We start from the raw sequence: 22179 nt of genomic DNA on the forward strand, positions 1-22179 counted from the left end.
AGAAGAGCAAATGTTGTTCCTATCTTCAAAAAGGGGAAGAAGGTGGACCCAGGGAACTATAGGCCGGTGAGTCTGACTTCTATACCAGGAAAGATCTTTGAACAAATTATTAAACAACATGTATGTAAGTACATGGATAAGAATGAAGTGATTAACCAGAGTCAGCATGGGTTTGTAACTAACAAGTCATGTCAGACTAACTTAATTTCCTTCTATGACAGAATCACTGACTGGGTGGATCAGGGAAATGCTGTAGATATAGTATATCTTGACTTCAGCAAAGCATTTGACAAAGTATCTCACACCATCCTTATTGAAAAAATGACCAAGTATGCAATGGACCAGACAACTGTTAGGTGGATTCATAACTGGCTTAGTGATCGGACTCAAAGGGTGGTTGTAAATGGCTTCACATCCAGCTGGATGAAATTCTCAAGTGGGGTACCACAGGGCTCCGTCCTGGGACCTGTATTGTTCAACATCTTTATCAATGATTTAGCTGAAGGAATTGAGGGTAAACTGATTAAATTTGCTGATGACACAAAGCTAGGAGGGATAGCTAATACTAGAGAAGAGAGAGAGAGGATTCAAAAAGACCTAAATAAACTGGAGCAGTGGGCAGCAACCAACAGAATGGTTTTTAACAGGGAAAAATGCAAAGTACTACATCTGGGCAATAAAAATGAAAAAAGCATATACAGAATGGGAGGAATAGAGCTAAGCAACAGTACATGTGAAAAAGACTTAGGTATACTAATAGATCATAGACTGAACATGAGTCAACAGTGTGATGCAGCAGGAAAAAAGGCAAATACAATTCTGGGATGTATTAACAGAAGCATACAGTCTAGATCACGTGAAGTCATTATCGGTCTTTACTCCTCTTTGGTCAGACCTCATCTGGAATACTGTGTACAGTTTTGGACACCACATTTTAAAAAAGACATAGACAAACTGGAGCAAGTTCAGAGAAGAGCGACCAGAATGGTGACTGGTCTGCCAACCATGTCCTATTAGGAACGGTTGCAGGATTTGGGAATGTTTAGCTTGCAAAAAAAGAAGACTGAGAGGAGACTTAATAGCTGTCTACAAATATGTCAAGGGCTGTCACATTGTAGAAGGATCATCTTTATTCTCATTTGCACAAGGAAAGACTAGAAGCAATGGGATGAAACTAAATGGGAGGAGAGACAGATTAGATATTAGAAAAAACTTTTTGACAGTTAGGGTGATTAATGAGTGGAACAGGCTGCCACGAGAGGTGGTGAGTTCCCCTTCAATGGGCGTCTTCAAACAGAGGCTGGACAGACATCTGTCTGAGATGATCTAGTGAATCCTGCTTTGAGCAGGGGGTTGGACCAGATGACCCAGGAGGTCCCTTCCAACTCTACCATTCTATTATTCTATGATTCTATGATTCTATGAAGGCAAGGAAGGAATTGGGGAGGGGGGGGGGGTGATTCCTGCTAGGGCCCTGAAATCATAAAACAGGCAGGAGAGTCTGACGCATGGTGACGGAGAGGTTGTAGGGGCAGATAGGGGGTGTTGTCACGTGCGAGCACGTGTGCATGCTGGCTTGTGTGTGAGAGTGCGCTTCCTAGGTGTGGCGCGCTGCAGACAGTCAAAGGGATTGTTCCCTTTCATTAAAAGTTAATCCCCGGCTGCAGGCGATTAGAAAGCAACTAACCGCGCTCTACTCACCCTACCCGGGTCTACCGGTGAGTCTCGCCTCTGCTTCCGGCCTGTGGCATTGGCCGTGAATCTGACGTTCCGTCGACAGCGCTGCAGCTGATCAGTGAGCTCAGCGGCTCTGAGTGGGGCGTTGTGTCTACAAGACCTTTTAAGGAAGCCAGCAAAAAAATTGAAGAGAAGGGAAAGCACAAAAGGACCTGGTCTTGCTGAATACTGGAAAGGGCAGCCGGCAGCCAGACGTCAAAGTAGAAAAGCAGCAAGTGAGAGGCTTGTCTCTGCCTACGGCCACACCACCCTGAACATGCCTGATCTCATCAGATCTTGGAAGCTAAGCAGGGTTGGGCCTGGTTAGTACTTGGATTTGAGATTTCCTGGGAATACCAGGTGCTGTAGGCTTTTGCTTTTTCTTTTGCTTTTTCTTTCCTTCCACCAGCAGGGGGTATTCTCTTCTATGCCTTTTTTCCATTCCCTTTCACAAGTGCACACATTCATTCTCTTTTCTTTTTTTAATTGCTTTCTCTCTTGCGCTATTTCATCTCTGCAAAATACCAGCATCCTTCTGATCACCGTGGGCCTCCAGCATTGTTGCTTCTTTACTTTTAATACTAGGCTCCTTTTCACCAGGACCAGCGTCTCCCGCGTGGCTGGAGGCAACCACCGGTAACCCCAAGCAGAAGACCTTTACAGGCAACACGACCCTCCCCCCTGAAGAGCAGCTCAAAGTCACTGGCAACCATCTCACCCTCTTCCTTCATTCACCCCTGGACGTCTCGGTCCGCCCCCAAGTTACGGGTCCAGCTTGCTCTTTTTGTCACATTACCGTGATGAAGGGTTTAGCCTGCAGGAGAACCTGCGCCGAGACATTTTTGAAGACACCTGATGCGGCGGGTGAATCACTGCTAAACAAACCACACCTGTAGGGACGGCACAGCCTTTGCATGGACCCTTCAGAGCCCGCCCCGTCACGGCCAGATTGCTCGCCACCAAGTGATCCTGAGAAAGGCTGGCCGGGCGATGGATCGAGCAGCGTCTACTGGCCATACCACCTTGGATACGCCTGATCTTGTCTGATCTTGGAAGCAAAGCAGGGCTGGGCTCAGACAGTACCTGGATGGGAGAACTCCTGGGAACACCCGGTGCTGTAGACCATTTTGATGACGTTTTGCCCTACTGCCCAGCTCGGCTAGCATGGAACGGCCCCTTGCCGGACACCGACCTTAAGTAACTTAGATGATGGAAGCCCCAAGGCCTCTGAGCCAGTTGGCAGCTAAGTACGCTACCCCGCCGCATACACGCAGGCCTGACACCGAGCTCCTTGCCACGGCTAGGAGTGCTTATTGACTCCGCAGCTCGCCGTGTGGAAATGATGGCGTTAAAAGCACCCGGGGCCGTGAAGGGGCCAGGCTTTCAGCAGGTGCCCAGGGAAGGTTTTGGATGCCGGCCGCCTAGCAAGGGCCAGCAGAAGTAACATGTTTCTCTGCAAAGAAGCTTGTGTAACCAAGCCACACGGCTGACAAAGAGCTAACCTCAGTGCAAGGAAGGCAAGGAAGGTGCGGAAGGAATTGGGGAGGGGGGGGTGATTCCTGCTAGAGCCCTGAAATCATAAAACAGGCAGGAGAGTCTGACGCATGGTGACGGAGAGGTTGTAGGGGCAGATAGTGGGTGTTGTCACGTGCGAGCACTTGTGCATGCTGGCTTGTGTGTGAGAGTGAGCTTCCTAGGTGTGGCTCGCTGCAGACAGTCAAAGGGATTGTTCCCTTTCATTAAAAGTTAATCACCGGCTGCAGGCTATTAGAAAGCAACTAACCGCACTCTACTCACCCTACCCGGGTCTACCGGTGAGTCTCGCCTCTGCTCCCGGCGTGTGGCATTGGCCGTGAAGCTGACGTTCCGTCGACAGCGCTGCAGCCGATTAGTGAGCTCAGCGGCTCTGAGTGGGGCGTTGTGTCTACAAGACCTTTTAAGGAAGCCAGCAAAAAAATTGAAGAGAAGGGAAAGCACAAAAGGACCTGGTCTTGCTGAACACTGGAAAGGGCATCCGGCAGCCAGACTTCAAAGTAGAAAAGCAGCAAGTGAGAGGCTTGTTTCTGCCTACGGCCACACCACCCTGAACATGCCTGATCTCATCTGATCTTGGAAGCTAAGCAGTGTTGGGCCTGGTTATTACTTGGATGGGAGACCACCTGGGAATACCAGGTGCTGTAGGCTTTTGCTTTTTCCTTCCTTCCACCAGTAGGGGGCACTCTCTTCTATGCCTTTTTTCCATTCCCTTTCACAAGTGAACACATTCATTCTCTTTTCTTTTTTTCATTTGCTTTCTCTCTTGCGCTATTTCATCTCTGCAAAATACCAGCATCCTTCTGATCACCGTGGGCCTCCAGCATTGTTGCTTCTTTACTTTTAATACTAGGCTCCTTTTCACCAGGACCAGCGTCTCCCGCGTGGCTGGAGGCAACCACCGGTAACCCCAAGCAGAAGACCTTTGCAGGCAACACGACCCTCCCCCCTGAAGAGCAGCTCAAAGTCACTGGCAACCATCTCACCCTCTTCCTTCATTCACCCCTGGACGTCTCGCTACTCCCCCAATTTATGGGTCCAGCTTTCTCTTTCTGTCACATTACCGTGATGAAGGGTTTAGCCTGCAGGAGACCCTGCGCCGAGCCATTTTTGAAGACACCTGATGCGGCGGGTGAATCACTGCTAAACAAACCACACCTGTAGGGATAGCACAGCCTTTGCATGGACCCTTCGGGGCCCGCCCTGTCACGGCCAGATTGCTCGCCACCAAGCGATCCTGAGAAAGGCTGGCCGGGCGATGGATCGAGCAGCGTCTACTGGCCATACCACCTTGGATACGCCTGATCTTGTCTGGTCTCGGAAGCAAAGCAGGGCTGGGCTCAGACAGTACTTGGATGGGAGACCTCCTGGGAACACCGGGTGCTGTAGACCATTTTGATAACGTTTTGCCCTACTGCCCAGCTCGGCTAGCATGGAACGGCGCTTTGCCGGACACCCACCTTAAGTAACTTAGATGATGGAAGCCCCAAGGACTCTGAGCCAGTTGGCAGCTAAGTACGCTACCCCAACGCCTTCACGCAGGCCTGACACCGAGCTCCTTGTCACGGCTAGGAGTGCTTATTGACTCCGCAGCTCGCCGTGTGGAAATGATGGCGTTAAAAGCACCCGGGGCCGTGAAGGGGCCAGGCTTTCAGCAGGTGCCCAGGGAAGGTTTTGGATGCCGGCCGCCTAGCGAGGGCCAGCAGAAGTAACATGTATCTCTGCAAAGAAGCTTGTGTAACCAAGCCAGACGGCTGACAAAGAGCTAACCTCAGGGCAAGGAAGAAATTGGGGAGGGGGGGGTGATTCCTGCTAGAGCCCTGAAATCATAAAACAGGCAGGAGAGTCTGACGCATGGTGACGGAGAGGTTGTAGGGGCAGATAGGGGGTGTTGTCACGTGCGAGCACGTGTGCATGCTGGCTTGTGTGTGAGAGTGAGCTTCCTAGGTGTGGCGCGCTGCAGACAGTCAAAGGGATTGTTCCCTTTCATTAAAAGTTAATCACCGGCTGCAGGCTATTAGAAAGCAACTAACCGCACTCTACTCACCCTACCCGGGTCTACCGGTGAGTCTCGCCTCTGCTCCCGGCGTGTGGCATTGGCCGTGAAGCTGACGTTCCGTCGACAGCGCTGCAGCCGATTAGTGAGCTCAGCGGCTCTGAGTGGGGCGTTGTGTCTACAAGACCTTTTAAGGAAGCCAGCAAAAAAATTGAAGAGAAGGGAAAGCACAAAAGGACCTGGTCTTGCTGAGCACTGGAAAGGGCAGCCGGCAGCCAGACGTCAAAGTAGAAAAGCAGCAAGTGAGAGGCTTGTCTCTGCCTACGGCCACACCACCCTGAACACGCCCAATCTCATCTGATCTTGGAAGCTAAGCGGCATTGGGCCTGGTTAGTACTTGGATGGGAGACTAGTGTTGAGCCACCCCCGTAGTGTTCGAGTTCGGTTCGGTTTGTCAAACACCTTCGAACACCATTAAAACCAATAGCAGGCAAACAAAAACACATAGAAACACATAGAAAACACCTTCAAAGGTGTCCAAAAGCTGACAAACTGCTCAGAAGACATAACTAACACATGGAAAAGTGACAAGTACATATAGTCATGCGAAAAGAAAAGAGGTGGAGGAGTAAAAGGAGGGGGAGACACAGATATAGGCATGTCATGCCCTTCTAAAATCCAAAAAGTGAGAAGCCGAGACAGCCAGTCCGCTCCTGCCCGTGCCACCTCCGTGTCGCCGGGTTTGTGCCAGAGCCGCGGTGAACCCTGACGGCCAGCCCCCCTCTCCCAATACTGGTGCCTGTCCGCTGGTGGGTCGAGCGAGCCCCCCTGTGGTGGAGGCAGCTCTAAGCTTTTTAATTTAAATTGTCTCTCTAATTTGAATGAATACACTTTAAATCCATTTACAAGGATCTATTGGAGGGCAAGTCTCATGCCAGCAGCCGCGTAATTCCAGCTCCAGTAGCGTCCACTAAAGCTGCTGCAGTTAAAAAGCTTTTATAAGGATCGAGCTCGGCTGTCCACCGCAAGGCATCCTAATGCCAGTCCCAGCCCCTATGCCTTGGGGTGCCTCCTGATGCTCTTCACTAAGTATCCCATGGTCCCGAATCATTTCCTTTGAAAAAAGTAAGTGTCTAAACTACAGGTGGTGTAGCTTGCTTAACAGCCGGGATAATCCGCTGACTAGCAGACACTGCTACTAGGCACAAAGTATTTCCTGGGCTAGATGCAGTTAAAAATTTGTAATTAGATACTCTCGTTGGATGCTGAGAAAGCATTCCATAGAGTCTCCTGGCACGCCATATATGATTCTCTTAAAATGCTTGGGGTAGGGGTCTAGGGGACCCTTTTATAGCCAAAATCATGGCCCTGTATCGCAATACGTCACCTAGGCTGAAAATAAATGGAACTGTAGCACCCTGAGGGCTCGGTTGCTACAGACGTATTGCACCTCACCCAGAGGTGTGATATCTCACTCTCAGGTAAGGATGGAGTGTGGATCAGGACCCGACACCTGCATGCATTACACCACATTGCCGTGGGGCAGGGCGACCAATATGCCCCTGAGATGGGCACGACAGTCCCTGTCCCTGGCTGGAGTGGGGGGAGGGAACACTGAGGAAGGGGAACCCTGTAGTGCAGGAGCAGGGAGGAAGCAGTTCCTGGGTGCATTGAGAAGGGAGTATAAAAGGTGGGCACCATCTTAGTTCAGTGCAGAGAAGTCTGAGCAGAAGTGGCAGGGAGCAGGGGCTCTGCATGAGCTCTGCTCCGGAGGCGGGCCTAGTAACAGAGGCCCAGGCCTGGAAGAGGGAGAAGGAAGGAAGAGGAGCGGAGAAGGCTCCAGGAACGAGGAATGAAGGGATCCCAGGGGTGCGGACGGGCGAGTCGCCACCGCACGCCCGAATCCACCTGCGTGGAGGGGTCAAGCCAAAGGGGGAGACCGGTCCCCGAACTAGTGGAGGCAGGAAACGACCCTCAGCTAGAAACCGGAGGCTCTGACATTTTATGTGGCGCAGCCCCTCCCTACACCCGCTAGGAAGGCACCACATAGGGTCAGGGAAACTGGCGCCAAGTTTACCAAGAGGAGGCCCGAGGCAGCCGGACAGAAGTGTTGGTAAGAAAGGCCAGACAAAGGACACACAAAGGGGGTCCTGTGAAGTGCTCCAAAGTTATCTAGGAGTTGTCTGAGCCCCTCACCTGGTGAGCACAGTACGACGTGGGCAGCCGTTACCTGCAGACGTGGTCTGGATAATAAGAACTGTGAGTAAAGGCCCTGGACTGCATCACTGACTCCGTGTCGTTACTTCTGCTGCCCTGCACCATCACCCCCATCCTCCGCATACACTGCCCTGAGGCTATACTCCTCCCGTGGGGAGTTATGCTACGCTCTGCTGCACCCACAACACCAGCCTCAGCGGTCTGCCCTGTAGCAGCGGTTCACTCTGACCGCAATCCACGGGTGGCGTAGTCGGATATTTAAACATCAAAACCACATAAATAGTTCCGCCACTGGTTTGACCGCCCTGAGCCACGGAACCGGGTCGCCGCCACGAAGACTACAACCACCAGCATCCACCAAAAAGGGTCCGGCTCCGGGTGTCCCAAGGCCCAGGGAGTGCGTCAGAACATTTTCATCACCTTTCACAATCACCAATGGGACAAGGCAGGGATGTCCTCTGTCCCCTCTCTTATACATCCTAGTGACGGAGCACCTGCTCTCATCAATTCGCCATAACCCCAATATTAGGTGGATTGAGGTGGGAGGCACCGAGTACAAGTGCTCTCTATTTGCTGATGATGTCCTAGTATATATCACTCAATCACATATATCCATCCATGCTGTTATGGCTGAAATAGATCACTTTGTTACATGGTCAAATTTTAAAATCAATGTAGCGAAGTCTGAGGCCCTCGATGTCTCCCTCCCCAAATCCATATAGGATTCCATCCAGTCCAACTTTCCCTTTGCCTGTCCCTCACAGGGTATCAAATACTTAGGAATTCCTATTCATAGAGACCTCTCCCATCTATGTTATCTTAATTTTGGGCCCTTTATTGAATAACTCCATACAGACCACGGTTGGAAAGTTAGAACTGTAAGATTCACTACGTGAACCGCTGGTGTTTTGTGGAAAAGCACATGTACACTGCGTTCCAAATTATTATGCAAAAAGTGTTTAGGAGTGATAAGGGAAGAATTTGTTTGTTTGTCAGTTAAACTCATTGATGGTGATGTGTGTCAGGGCTCTTTATATCACTGTAAGCAATTGCAGACACCTGTGCTAATTAGTTTGGCAGGTGTGTCCAATGAAAGGCAAGACTACTTAAGAAGGCTCTCTCACATTATTAAGCAGCCTACATTTTCTGCCAAAATGGGAAAGAAAAAGGATGTGTCGGCTGCTGAGAAGCAACAAATTGTGGAGTGTTTAGGTCAAGGCATGACTACAATCAACATTGTGCGATGATCAGGATGAAGTGTCTTGGCAATCAAGAAGTATGTAGCTGATTCACAGTACACACGTGTGCGTGCTGATAAGGGCAAATTGAGGACTCTTTCCTACAGGCAATTACGTCAGGTTGAAAGAGCAGCGGCCAAAAAGCCTTGTCATAGCAGCAGACAAGTTTTTGAAGCTGCTTGTGCCTCCAACGTCCCCCGAACAACAAGATGCAGGGTCCTTCAGAGGTTTGCAGCTGTGCATACGCCATCCTGTCGACCTCCTCTATCCACTTCACACAAGCAGAAACGGCTCCAGTGGGCCAAACATTACATGAAGACTGATTTCAAAACAGTTTTGTTCACGGATGAGTGCCGTGCAGCGCTCGATGGTCCAGATGGATGGAGTGGAGGATGGCTGGTTGATGGACACCCCACGCAAACACGGCTACAGCGCCAACAAGGAGGAGGTGGAGTAATGTTTTGGGCTGGAATCATGGGGAGAGAGATTGTCGGCCCCTTTAGGATCCCTGAAGGCGCTAAAGATGAACTCCATAATGTATGTGGATTTTCTCAAACAGCACTTCCTGCCATGGTTCAAGAAGAAGAACCGTGTATTTCACAGCAAGATCATTTTTCTGCATGATAATGCACCATCTCATGCTGCACATAAAACATCTGCATCTCTGGCTGATATGGGCATAAAAGGGGACAAACTTATGGTGTGACCCCCATGCTCCCCTGACCTCTACCCCATTCAGAACCTTTGGAGCATCATTAAAAGGAGTGTCTATGATGGCGGGAGGCAGTTCACATCTAAGCAACAGCTCTGGGAAGGTATTCTGTCCTCATGCAAAACAATTGAAGCAGAAACCATCCAAAACCTGACAAATTCAATGGACGAGAGAGTTCAGAAGCTCCTTTCGAACAAGGGGTCCTATGTGAAAATGTAACATCACCTAGAATAAAGTTTTGAGTTGAAAACTGTTTGATTTCAGTTTCTAACAACCTGCTAATGCTTATAATTTCAAAAATGACCATTTTTTTGGTCTTTATTAAAATGAAAAGGTTGATCGAAAAGTTTGGGGGATCTAAGAGTGTGGCAACCCAGTAGTCATGATTACTTCGAATTCTGACAATATGACGGTCATGCTGCAGGTAGTGCAGCAAGAAGGCACTTATGTGTCTTGCGCATCTCGGAGCCCCAAAATTCTTTTCCGGGCTAGATGCAGCTAAAAATTATTTTTAATTTTAAATCTGGTGAAGCTTTAGTATAGATGGCCTAATAGGATCAGTGCTGCACACTGCTACAAAGCCCAAATTATTTTCCAGTCAAGATACAGATAAACATGATTAGTAATTTGAAAGCTTAAAACGGTTGGTAGGGTGATTTTAACCAATCATCAAGCTTTTACTCTCCCCAGGATGACACAGGGGTAGAAAAGTCGTTTCGGATCCATGATTTGTTCATCTTTATGAACGTGAGTCTGTCTACATTATCAGTGGAGAGCCGCGTGCGCTTATCTGTCAGCACACCACCAGCAGCGCTGAACACACGTTCAGACAGAACGCTGGCTGCGGGGCATGACAAGATCTCCAAGGCGTAAGTGGCTAGCTCCGGCCATTTATCCAGATTGGAAGCCCAAAAAGAGCAAGGGTCCAGTGACACAGTCGTGGCTTCAATGTTTACTTGGAGATACTCCTGTACCATCGTCTCTAGGCGTTGACTATGTGTCAGACTTCTTGTCTCCTGTGGCCTTGCAAAGGATGGGCTAAAAAAGTGGTGAAATGATTCCGCAAAATTGATGTTACCAGCAGATACTGTGGTTCTGTTACGGTTTGAGTGCTGAACACTTGACGGTCCCACGGTTGGCAAGTTGGAACTGTGAGATTCACTACGTGCACCACTGGTATTTTGTGGAAAAGCACATGTAAGATTCTGCAACAGTCTCTGCTGATACTCCTGCATGCGTGCATCCCTTTCTATGGCAGGAATAATTTCTGCAAATTTACTTTTGTACCGGGGATCTAACAGTGTGGCAACCCAGTAGTCAGGATTATTTCTAATTCTCACAATTCGAGGGTCATGTTGCAGGTAGTGCAGCAAGAAGGCACTCATGTGTGTTGCGCATCCAGGAGCACCAAGTCCCTGTTGTGTTGGTGGCGAGGTAACAATCATGCTTCCTTCCTCTGTCCTCTCCCCCCAACCTCGCACAACAGAAATGTGATCAAGGTCTCCCTCATCTGATGAGTCTTCCATCAGTTCGTCCTCCACTTCTTCCTGGGCTCCTGCACCTTCCTCACTAGTTTGGCTGCTACCATGCGCCCTGGTAAAACCATCTCCCCCACCCTCACATGCCTGCCGCCTTGGTGCTGCCGACCGTCTGGACCTTGCAGATGTTAGCCCTTCCGCATACAACTCCTCCTCCTCTACTTCCTCCACCTCCTCTTGTGCCACCACCTGACTCCGAATTCTGTTTAACATGTGCTCCAGCATGTAAATCACCGGAATAGTCATGCTGATAATGGCATCGTCAGCACTAAACATCTTCGTCGCCATTTCAAAACTGTGCAGAAGGGTGCATAGGTCCCTGATCTGAGACCACTCCTCCAGCGTGATTTGCCCCACCTCTGAATCTCGTTGGCCCAGGCTATACGTCAGAACGTATTGCACCAGGGCTTGTCGGTGCTGCCACAGTCGCTGCAACATGTGCAGAGTTGAATTCCACCGGGTAGGCACATCGCATTTTAGCCGGTGAAGTGGCAGGCCCAACGACTTCTGTAGAGATGTAAGTCGCTGAGCTGCGGGATGCGAACGGCGGAAGTGAGCACACAGCGACCGTGCCCTCTGCAGAAGGCCATCTAGTCTGGGATAGTGGGCTAAAAATTGCTGGACAACCAGGTTCAACACGTGAGCCATACAAGGCACGTGTGTGACATTGCCCCGGCGAAGGGCCGCACCCAGGTTTGCAGCATTGTCGCACACGGCCTTCCCTGGTTTCAGGTCCAGTGGAGACAACCATTCATGAAATTGGTTCTCCAGAGCTGACCACAACTCCTCAGCTGTGTGACTCACATTTCCCAGACATTTCAATGTAAAAACCGCCTGATGACGTTGAGCCCTACTGCCAGCATAGTAAGGAGGTGTGCAGGATCCCTTCTGCGCAGTTAGAAAGCTTGTGGCATGACCAGACAGGCTTTGGGTGCAGGTGGAAGACCGAGAGGAGGTTGAGGAGGCAGAAGCAGTGGAGGAACTTTGACATAAAGAGGATTGACGCACAACTCGTGGGGACGGCAAGACTTGGACAGCAGCACCTTGTCCTGCTGTCACCATAGTTACCCAGTGCCCAGTCAGCGACATGTAACGCCCCTGTCCATGCCTACTCGTCCAAGTGTCTGTGGTGAAATGCACCCTGTCACACACAGAGTTTCTCAAAGAAGCGGTGATGTTGTGTGCGACATGCTGGTGGAGCGCAGGCACACCTTTCTTTGAGAAGTAGTGCCGACTGGGCATCTGGTACTGGGGCACTGCGACGGACATAAGGTCTCGAAAATCCTCTGTGTCCGCCAGGCGGAAAGGCAGCATTTCTGTAGCCAAGAGCTTGCAGATGGTGAAATTCAACCTCTTAGCTTTCTCATGGCTAGGAGGAAATGGTCTTTTACTTGTCCACATCTGAGGGACCGAGGGCTGGCTATTGTGCTTAGACGGGGTTGATAAGGGTGTCCCCGGCAAACTGCCGGTCTGTGAGGAAGATGCAGGCGGACATGTTAGGTTGCCTTGATCCAAAGGTGGTGCTATCGATGTCGGACAGCGCTCAACACCAGCTGGTGTTACCACCTCCAAAGAAAATGATGACCTGCCAATCACGCTGGCTGTTGCGGGTAAAGAGGTGGCAGGTCTGCGCCCCAAAACAGGTGTGACTGCTGTCTCCCCAGTCACAGAGGATGAAGAGGCCGCGGATGCACAAGATATGGCAGACAGTGGTTGGCCCGGCCGGCTAGGCCGCATTGTAGCACACTGAGCTTCCCACTGCAACTTATGCTTCATGTCCATGTGCCGGTTCATGCATGAAGTACTCAAACTCTGTGTTTTTTGGCCTCTACTTAGCTTTTGCTGACAAATGTTACAGATAACACGAGTTGGGTCATCTTTATTGATCTGAAAAAATGCCCAGGCTATGCAAGGCTTAGCACCCATGCGACCTGAAGAGCCACCACGACTTGTGGTGAGAGGCAGAGTTGTGTTTGAGGATGCAGTTGTTGACGTGCTTCCAGTACTACGTCTCTGTCCAGAAAGGCGCAACCTGACCTCGTCGTCACTAGCATCTTCCTCCACCTCCTCTGCTGACCTCATCTCTTGGCTGACTGTGGGTTGACAGTAAGTGGGATCTCCAACCTCATCATCATCACCCTGTGTGTTATCACACCCGTCGTCCTCAGAGCCAACCTGTTCCTGCCCTGACAAAAAACTAAAGTTGTCGCTCCAATCAGGTATTTGAGTCTTATCATCGTCTTCCTCATTGTCTCCACCAACAGGAGTTACAGTTTGGGAATGAGGGACTACATTATGGTCAGAACCTTCTGCGTCTGGTCCTGGATCCGACTCATAAAGATTCTGGGCATCAGTGCAGATAATTTCCTCGTCTGGATTCACAGAAGCGCTGGAGTCGACCTCTGATTCCCAGGCTATAGTATGAGTAAACAGCTCTGCAGACTCAATCATCTGTTCTACCTCATACTCAGACGGGCAGCTGGAGATTTGGGAGCTGTGAGGAAGCAAGTGCGATTTGCGTGACACCTTTGAGGACTGGAGTATTTGTGATGTTGAAGTTGATGTGGAGGAGAGCCCACTTAAAGGAGCACTTGATATCCGTTGAAGCACCTGCTGTTTTTGTGTCTCATCTGGAATTTGTAGCGATTGGCGTGGCCGTAAGAAAGGGATCTTATCACATTGTCCGCTAAAAGAAGTAGACATTTTAGTTTGGCTGGAAGATGGTATTTCTTCTGCAGATGTTACTGTTGCTTTAACACCTACCCCACGGACACAACCTTTTTTCCCCTTCCCAACACGCCTATTCCTCTTTCCACCAGCAGCAGGCCTTTTTCCACTCATTTTGGTGGTTAACTAATTCACAACTCTGGAGTTGTTTGCACAAAAAAACAATGGATGGTAACCGAGCAGAGCTGAGTGGCCAAACTGTGGTATTAGGCCAAAACTATTGGCTGGGTTAGATGCAGAAAAAAATTATATTCAATTTGCAACCTGATGGAGGTCAGTATAGATGGACTAATACAACAAGTCCCACACACAGCTAGAAGCCCAATATTTTTTCAGAGGTAGATGCAGAAAAAAATATATTCAGTTTGCAACCTGATGGAGGTCAGTATAGGTGGACTAATAGAACAAGTCCCACACACTGCTAAAAGGCCAAATATTTTTTCAGAGCTAGATGCAGAAAAAAATTATATTCAGTTTGCAACCTGATGGAGGTCAGTATAGATGGATTAATAGAACAAGACCCACACACAGCTAGAAGCCCAATATTTTTTCAGAGCTAGATGCAGAAAAAAATTATATTCAGTTTGCAACCTGATGGAGGTCAGTATAGATGGATTAATAGAACAAGACCCACACACAGCTAGAAGCCCAATATTTTTTCAGAGCTAGATGCAGAAAAAAATTATATTCAGTTTGCAACCTGATGGAGGTCAGTATAGATGGACTAATACAACAAGTCCCACACACAGCTAGAAGCCCAATATTTTTTCAGAGGTAGATGCAGAAAAAAATATATTCAGTTTGCAACCTGATGGAGGTCAGTATAGGTGGACTAATAGAACAAGACCCACACACAGCTAGAAGCCCAATATTTTTTCAGAGCTAGATGCAGAAAAAAATTATATTCAGTTTGCAACCTGATGGAGGTCAGTATAGATGGACTAATACAACAAGTCCCACACACAGCTAGAAGCCCAATATTTTTTCAGAGGTAGATGCAGAAAAAAATATATTCAGTTTGCAACCTGATGGAGGTCAGTATAGGTGGACTAACAGAACAAGTCCCACACACTGCTAGAAGGCCCAATATTTTTTCAGAGCTAGATGCAGAAAAAAATTATATTCAGTTTGCAACCTGATGGAGGTCAGTATAGATGGATTAATAGAACAAGACCCACACACAGCTAGAAGCCCAATATTTTTTCAGAGCTAGATGCAGAAAAAAATTATATTCAGTTTGCAACCTGATGGAGGTCAGTATAGATGGATTAATAGAACAAGACCCACACACAGCTAGAAGCCCAATATTTTTTCAGAGCTAGATGCAGAAAAAAATTATATTCAGTTTGCAACCTGATGGAGGTCAGTATAGATGGATTAATAGAACAAGACCCACACACAGCTAGAATCCCAATATTTTTTCAGAGCAAGATGCAGAAAAAAATTATATTCAGTTTGCAACCTGATGGAGGTCAGTATAGATGGATTAATAGAACAAGACCCACACACAGCTAGAAGCCCAATATTTTTTCAGATCTAGATGCAGAAAAAAATTATATTCAGTTTGCAACCAGATGGAGGTCAGTATAGATGGATTAATAGAACAAGACCCACACACAGCTAGAAGCCCAATATTTTTTCAGAGCTAGATGCAGAAAAAAATTATATTCAGTTTGCAACCTGATGGAGGTCAGTATAGATGGACTAATACAACAAGTCCCACACACAGCTAGAAGCCCAATATTTATTCAGATGTAGATGCAGAAAAAAATATATTCAGTTTGCAACCTGATGGAGGTCAGTATAGGTGGACTAATAGAACAAGTCTCACACACTGCTAGAAGGCCAAATATTTTTTCAGAGCTAGATGCAGAAAAAAATAATATTCAATTTGCAACCTGATGGAGGTCAGTATAGATGGATTAATAGAACAAGACCCACACACAGCTAGAAGCCCAATATTTTTTCAGAGCTAGATGCAGAAAAAAATTATATTCAGTTTGCAACCTGATGGAGGTCAGTATAGATGGATTAATAGAACAAGACCCACACAAAGCTAGAAGCCCAATATTTTTTCAGAGCTAGATGCAGAAAAAAATTAGATTCAGTTTGCAACCTGATGGAGGTCAGTATAGATGGACTAATAGAATGATGCTATGCCCAAAAGATTTTACTTCACTATGTGCAGTAAAAAAATTGGTATTCTATACACAGGTGGTATATCTTGCAACACAGATAGGCTACTCCACTGACTAACACACTCTGCAATAGGCCAAAAAGGATTAGCTTTGCTAGATTCAGCCAAATGCTGTGAAAAAAACTTGCACAGCACTGGCACAGACCTGCCTGGCAAAAACTGATAGGAACTGATGTAACCTAGTCCTGAAAAGGACTCCAATTACAATTAGTCTTTACTCCCACAACCTATCTATTTAAGAGCACAGACCTGCCTGATAAAAGTCGTAGGAAATGCTGTAACCTAGTCCTTAAAAGGACTGCAATCACAACTATTCCCTACTCCCAAGCTATCTGTATATTTGTGCGAAAATTGGCTTGAAATTAACAAGGTATAGCGCACACAGCAACAGCGGTGCCGTCTAACACGCAGCTGCAGCAGTGAGAAAATGGTGGCGACGGGGAAAATGGCTTGGACTTATAGGGCAAGGACATGTGACATACACTGCCAATGACACATGCCCTTGCTTGTGTGAAAAAAAGCACTTCGCTCCATGTGTGCGCTGCTGATAGGCTGACAGATTGCACCTCCCCACTGTAAATGCGGGAAAGAGAAAAAAAAATGGAGATCTTCATTGTTCCTGCAGAGATCCATCCCCTGCCCCTCCCCCCACCCCGCTGTACACTCAAACTGCGTATTAACATTAATTTTCATCATTACTGAGAAAAAATCCAGTTATGATTTTGGTGCACGTACAGTTATCGAACATAACCTCGAACAGCCGAATTTTTCTCAAATTGTTCATGTTCGCCGAACGGCTCGAACACCGCCCAAAACAGCTCGAATTTGAGATGGGCGAACAGTTCGAGTAGAACAACGCTCATCTCTACTTCTGATCACCGTGGGCCTCCAGCATTGTTGCTTCTTTACTTTTAATACTAGGCTCATTTTCACCAGGACCAGCGTCTCCCGCGTGGCTGGAGGCAACCACCGGTAACCCCAAGCAGAAGACCTTTGCAGGCAACATGACCCTCCCCGCTGAAGAGCAGCTCAAAGTCACTGGCAACCATCTCACCCTCTTCCTTCATTCACCCCTGGACGTCTCGCTCCGCCCCAAAGTTACGGGTCCAGCTTGCTCTTTCTGTCACATTACCACGATGAAGGGTTTAGCCTGCAGGATATCCTGGGCCGAGACATTTTTGAAGACACCTGATGCGGCGGGGGAATCACTGCTAAACAAACCACACCTGTAGGGATGGCACAGCCTTTGCATGGACCCTTCGGAGCCCGCCCCGTCTCGGCCAGATTGCTCGCCACCAAGCGATCCTGAGAAAGGCTGGCCGGGCGATGGTTCGAGCACCATCTACTGGCCATACCACCTTGGATGCGCCTGATCTCGTTTGATCTCAGAAGCAAAGCAGAGCTGGGCTCGAACAGTACTTGGATGTGATACCTCCTGGGAACACCGGGTGCTGTAGACCATTTTGATGACGTTTTGCCCTACTGCCCAGCTCGGCTAGCATGGAACGGCGCCTTGCCGGACACCGACCTTAAGTAACTTAGATGATGGAAGCCCCAAGGCCTCTGAGCCAGTTGGCAGCTAAGTACGCTACCCCGCCGCCTTCACGCAGGCCTGACACCGAGCTCCTTGCCACGGCTAGGAGTGCTTATTGACTCCGCATCTCGCCGTGTGGAAATGATGGCGTTAAAAGCACCCGGGGCCGTGAAGGGGCCAGGCTTTCAGCAGGTGCCCAGGGAAGGTTTTGGATGCAGGCCGCCTAGCGAGGGCCAGCAGAAGTAACATGTTTCTCTGCAAAGAAGCTTGTGTAACCAAGCCAGACGGCTGACAAAGAGCTAACCTCAGTGCAAGGAAGGTTATCCTTATCCTCTCTTGCTGACAACTTTATCTTCCAAAAGGTAGGGGAGAAAACAAGGGGATCTGCTACTTTGGATCTAATCCTTATAAACAGGGAGGAAATGGTTGAGGAGGTAAAGGTGAAGCTGACGTTCCGTCGACAGCGCTGCAGCCGATCAGTGAGCTCAGTGGCTCTGAGTGGGGCGTTCTGTCTACAAGACCTCTTATGGAAGCCAGCAAAAAAATTGAAGAGAAGGGAAAGCACAAAAGGACCTGGTCTTGCTGAACACTGGAAAGGGCATCCGGCAGCCAGACTTCAAAGTAGAAAAGCAGCAAGTGAGAGACTTGTCTCTGCCTACGGCCACACCACCATGAACACGCCAGATCTCATTTGTTCTCAGATGCTAAGCAGGGTCAGGCCTGGTTAGTACTTGGATGGGAGACTTTAAAATAATACTTTTCCTGTAATATTTTTATCTACTGAGGACTTCTCAAAGTATCAATATCACGATATTCTTAAAAAAAAATGTATCTATTTATTCTTGGATTGTCCATTAAAAAGAATCAGATTTCAGCAGGTACATACAATAATTAGTTAGAAAGTAATTGTCCATTTGTCCATAATTAGCTTAATTGTTGAGATTCACCCATCTTTCCTTGGATCCTGGCTGGTAAATCATGTCTTTGTCCAGCATGTGTCCAATCCTACATGTCATCTGCTTCTCAGCATGAAGATTCTGTGTCTTGTGGGGTGGGCAGAGCAAGAGAGCCCCCCCTTTCTGTACCATGGGCTTTTATAGCCAGTCGTATGCACACCTGTTCTACATATGGTAGTGAACCAAAAATATACACACAAATAGCGCATGTCAACTAGACACGATGGCTGAGGCATAGAACTCAGAAAAATGATTATCGATTAACATTCCAAATGAATTTCCATAATTAACCATTTAACATTTCCCCCTTTTTTGAGAATAAAAGGACTTTAACTGAAAAATATCAAAGGAAGATACATTCATCAATCATTTTTTCTTTCCTTCTTCCTTGGCAATATCATTAAATTTCCATAATAATAATAATAGTAATAATAGTATCAATATCGGATTATTGCTATATAATGATGTGAATTCATGTTATGGTAAGCCGTGACTAATATTCATTTAATATGTATAATTATACTTCCCTATATCTAAATTGAAGCAATCGCGGGTTCAATCGTCATCATCTGATGTCATCGGGTCGTCGTCTCGTCTTCTTCTTGGTTCTTTTATAACACAGTCTTTAGATGAAAACTCCTTTGAAATAAATTACAGCATGTAGATATTTTACAGTCCATAATTGTGTTCATTATTGTTCAGTCCATAAACTGTACTCTTTATTAGAAAGATCATGTGTGTCAGTTGATAAGAAAACAAAGTCCATGGATGAAATGTAGCTTTAATATCTGTGCAGTGTCACCTGGACTTAAGTTGGATCGTCTTTGGAATCTTCCGTGTGTCCGCACTGGTCTCGTGTCACTTTTGGAACAGATGTGACGTCTTTGGTCAGTAAAGCAAGGGTTAACTTGACACTTCCCTGCTTTATATAGCACCATAACCAGTACTCAGTCCTTTATATACAGGACACATATGCCAGGTATTACCTGTTCACCAGCTTTCATTGAAGCGTTGCAGGTGATAAGAAACCACTGGAACGTGATGAAACTTTAACACAACACAGTACATATAGGATCATCGTCCTCTGCCGTCCTGGTGATCAGTGGTGTGAATTGTATTGTATGTAATGGACACAGTCTATTATAACACTCAGCATTCACACCTGTTACCTTCTGAGACGTCCGGATATCAGTTGCTTCTTCTTGTAACTTTTGAGAATCTCTTTGATTTATAAAAATTAAAAGTCTTTATTAAGATAGAATTCACAATTGCGATGTCTTGATTGAAGTCTTCATTCCCTAATCTGATACCAAATCTGGCAGTTTTTCCTAACCTATAATATCACAGCGTAACATAGCAATCAGTAATATCCATCTAATTATTATCAAAATATTAAAATAAATTATGTTTGGAATAATAAACAATAATAGATAATAATTCATTATCAGTCAAGTTCTCCATATGATAGAACATTTTTATGTCATAGGTGTAATTACCTTTTCCAACCCATAGGTGTCAGTGTATTTTGAAAAAACAAGTTTTTATATCTTTATTAAACCAATAATATCAAAGAATGTATACTCCTGAACCAAAATGAATAAATATATGAATGTATGAATGAATGAATGAATGAATAAATGAATGAATGAATTGTTGTGTTTACTCAGAAAATGTAAACATTTTTTTCCTTAGCAATATATATTTAATGAAGCAATACTCTTGTATTAGACATTACTTTATTAAATATTAATGTGTTTTCTCAATTGAGATATTGAACTGAAATAAAATCAAATGAGAATTAAAAAATGAAAAAATAGAAAAATAAGAAGTATAAAGTAAGAATAAAATTTTAAAAATGAAAAATAAAATTCAGAGTAAAAATAAGAATAAAAATAAAAATAAGGCCTTTAAATTTTAATGACAAATACAGAGTAATTATATTCTCCATAAAAAATACCCTTATAGCTCCATTATCTGGATGATTTCATATTTGTCATAACCTTGTACCACCAAAAAATATTAAATTATGCAACTTTGCATGTAATACCCTTCTTAATTATACCATAGTACCTTATTATTATTTCTTCTTTATTAAAATGTGTGGAAAATAAGTATTGATCAAAAGTGATTATGTAATCAGGATCAAAAACACATTTTCCCCCTTAATACCAAAAATATTATTTTATAAAATTTATGTATATATCAGAACCAAATTAAAAATAATTATTCTTCTAGAAATATTGTGCATAAATTTCATATCGATGAGTAGCATAGATTTGACTAAAGAGAGGTGTGTACCTATTTAGGTAACCATTAAAAATAATATTATAGTTATTCAAGAATATTATCATGTGGAAAATTATTCTAAATATAAATTTGCTTTGTAAACCATTTTGATGTGTGGTTGCCCTTATCCACTATTAGTTAAATCAAGAAATAATAATTATTAAAGAAATATAGAAATATATATATGTAGATACTGTAATACCTAATTATGTATTATAATTTCCTCAGAATTAAATATATTTTTGTACCTTCACATAAAGAAACATTTTTTTTTTCAATCATACAAACATACGAGGCCTCTGTCACATCAATCACACTTAGCAGCTGCTGATTTACTCATGTCACCTTCACTCTGACATTCACAGATCTGTTCAACTCAAACATTCCACATATGAAATTTTATATATATATATATATATATATATATATATATATATTTAACCCAAAATTGTTGCATCCCAATTTATTAATGCACATTGCCATATCAATTGAATATCTTTATATTTCTTTGAATATTCCCCAAGTACATATTATATAATATGAGAGTAAGTCACTGGAATTTCAGACACTTGAAAAAACTCTTGTCTTAGATTCTTTTTTCACTGGCTGCCCGGTCTTAAGTTACATCAGTTGAAAATAGAATGAATGGGATCCTATACTATTAGCTCAAAGTTCAAAGGCCGCAGCTGTCACACGTCATGCTGTAAAGCTACTTTAATTTGCACGAACACTTCATGCACAGAAAATATTAGCAACACAAAAGAATTAATAAGTATTACATATATATTATAGTTCAACTAGATATATTGTTATTATTTTAAAATGTTATACACATAAAATCATGCAATTTTTTCACTTCCTGTGTGAATAAAGAAATAAATCCATTTTTAGAGTTCTTTGATCAAATCCTGCTTTGGAATGAAAACTCTAAGGAAATATAAGAAAATAAAATTAAATATCAAATTCATACAGAAACAGAATTATTTAAATATCTTATACATATATTGGTTGGTTCTAATGTAATTCAAAATATTGCTACTTAAATTTATATATATGAAGTTCTAATTTATTAATTAATATATATATATATAAATATATTTTATAAACGTATATATAAATACAATTATACGGAATCTCTACTTAGACAAGTGTATATATATATATATATATATATATATATATATATATATATATATATGAACTATTAGAAACTATGTAACTACAATTTTACTGTATAAGATTATAAATAAATATTGAGACATTGTATTACATTTTGATACAACATTATAACTACAGTTTTTCCTTAGCCACTCCCTAAACCAAATCTTCTGTCTCTCTCAAATATCTCCAGGAACGCCCAATTTAGGAAAGACATTTTTCTATCCTTCAAAACCTCAGAGAACTGCCTGTTCTTCTGTCCACATTCCATGACGTCACTGTGAGTTGGTCGTCTCACCTGTCTCTGTCCATCAGTTTCAGCCATTTTCCTTTTTAGAGAATCACAGTTCTGACTGAGAATTAACTCATTC

General features: G+C 45.1%; 2 non-coding genes and 3 pseudogenes across 2 annotated transcripts; all 5 read left to right on the forward strand.

Moving 5' to 3' along the window:
- The first annotated feature begins 1969 nt into the window (after nt 1–1969).
- On the forward strand, nt 1970–2088 carry LOC141267038 (5S ribosomal RNA). The gene has a single exon (XR_012321057.1). It is a non-coding gene; the product is annotated as a 5S ribosomal RNA (ribosomal RNA).
- Nucleotides 2089–2720: 632 nt separating this feature from the next.
- On the forward strand, nt 2721–2840 carry LOC141269973 (5S ribosomal RNA; annotated as a pseudogene).
- A 941-nt stretch (nt 2841–3781) lies between these two features.
- Nucleotides 3782–3900, forward strand: LOC141266922 (5S ribosomal RNA). Its single transcript, XR_012320941.1, has one exon. It is a non-coding gene; the product is annotated as a 5S ribosomal RNA (ribosomal RNA).
- A 621-nt stretch (nt 3901–4521) lies between these two features.
- On the forward strand, nt 4522–4641 carry LOC141268908 (5S ribosomal RNA; annotated as a pseudogene).
- A 12573-nt stretch (nt 4642–17214) lies between these two features.
- Nucleotides 17215–17334, forward strand: LOC141269469 (5S ribosomal RNA; annotated as a pseudogene).
- Nucleotides 17335–22179: the final 4845 nt, after the last annotated feature.

The sequence above is a fragment of the Phyllobates terribilis genome, unplaced genomic scaffold, assembly GCF_046119375.1.
Source record: "Phyllobates terribilis strain yellow unplaced genomic scaffold, ASM4611937v1 Scaffold_4__5_contigs__length_816908805, whole genome shotgun sequence".
In the NCBI taxonomy this organism is placed as follows: Eukaryota; Metazoa; Chordata; class Amphibia; order Anura; family Dendrobatidae; genus Phyllobates; species Phyllobates terribilis.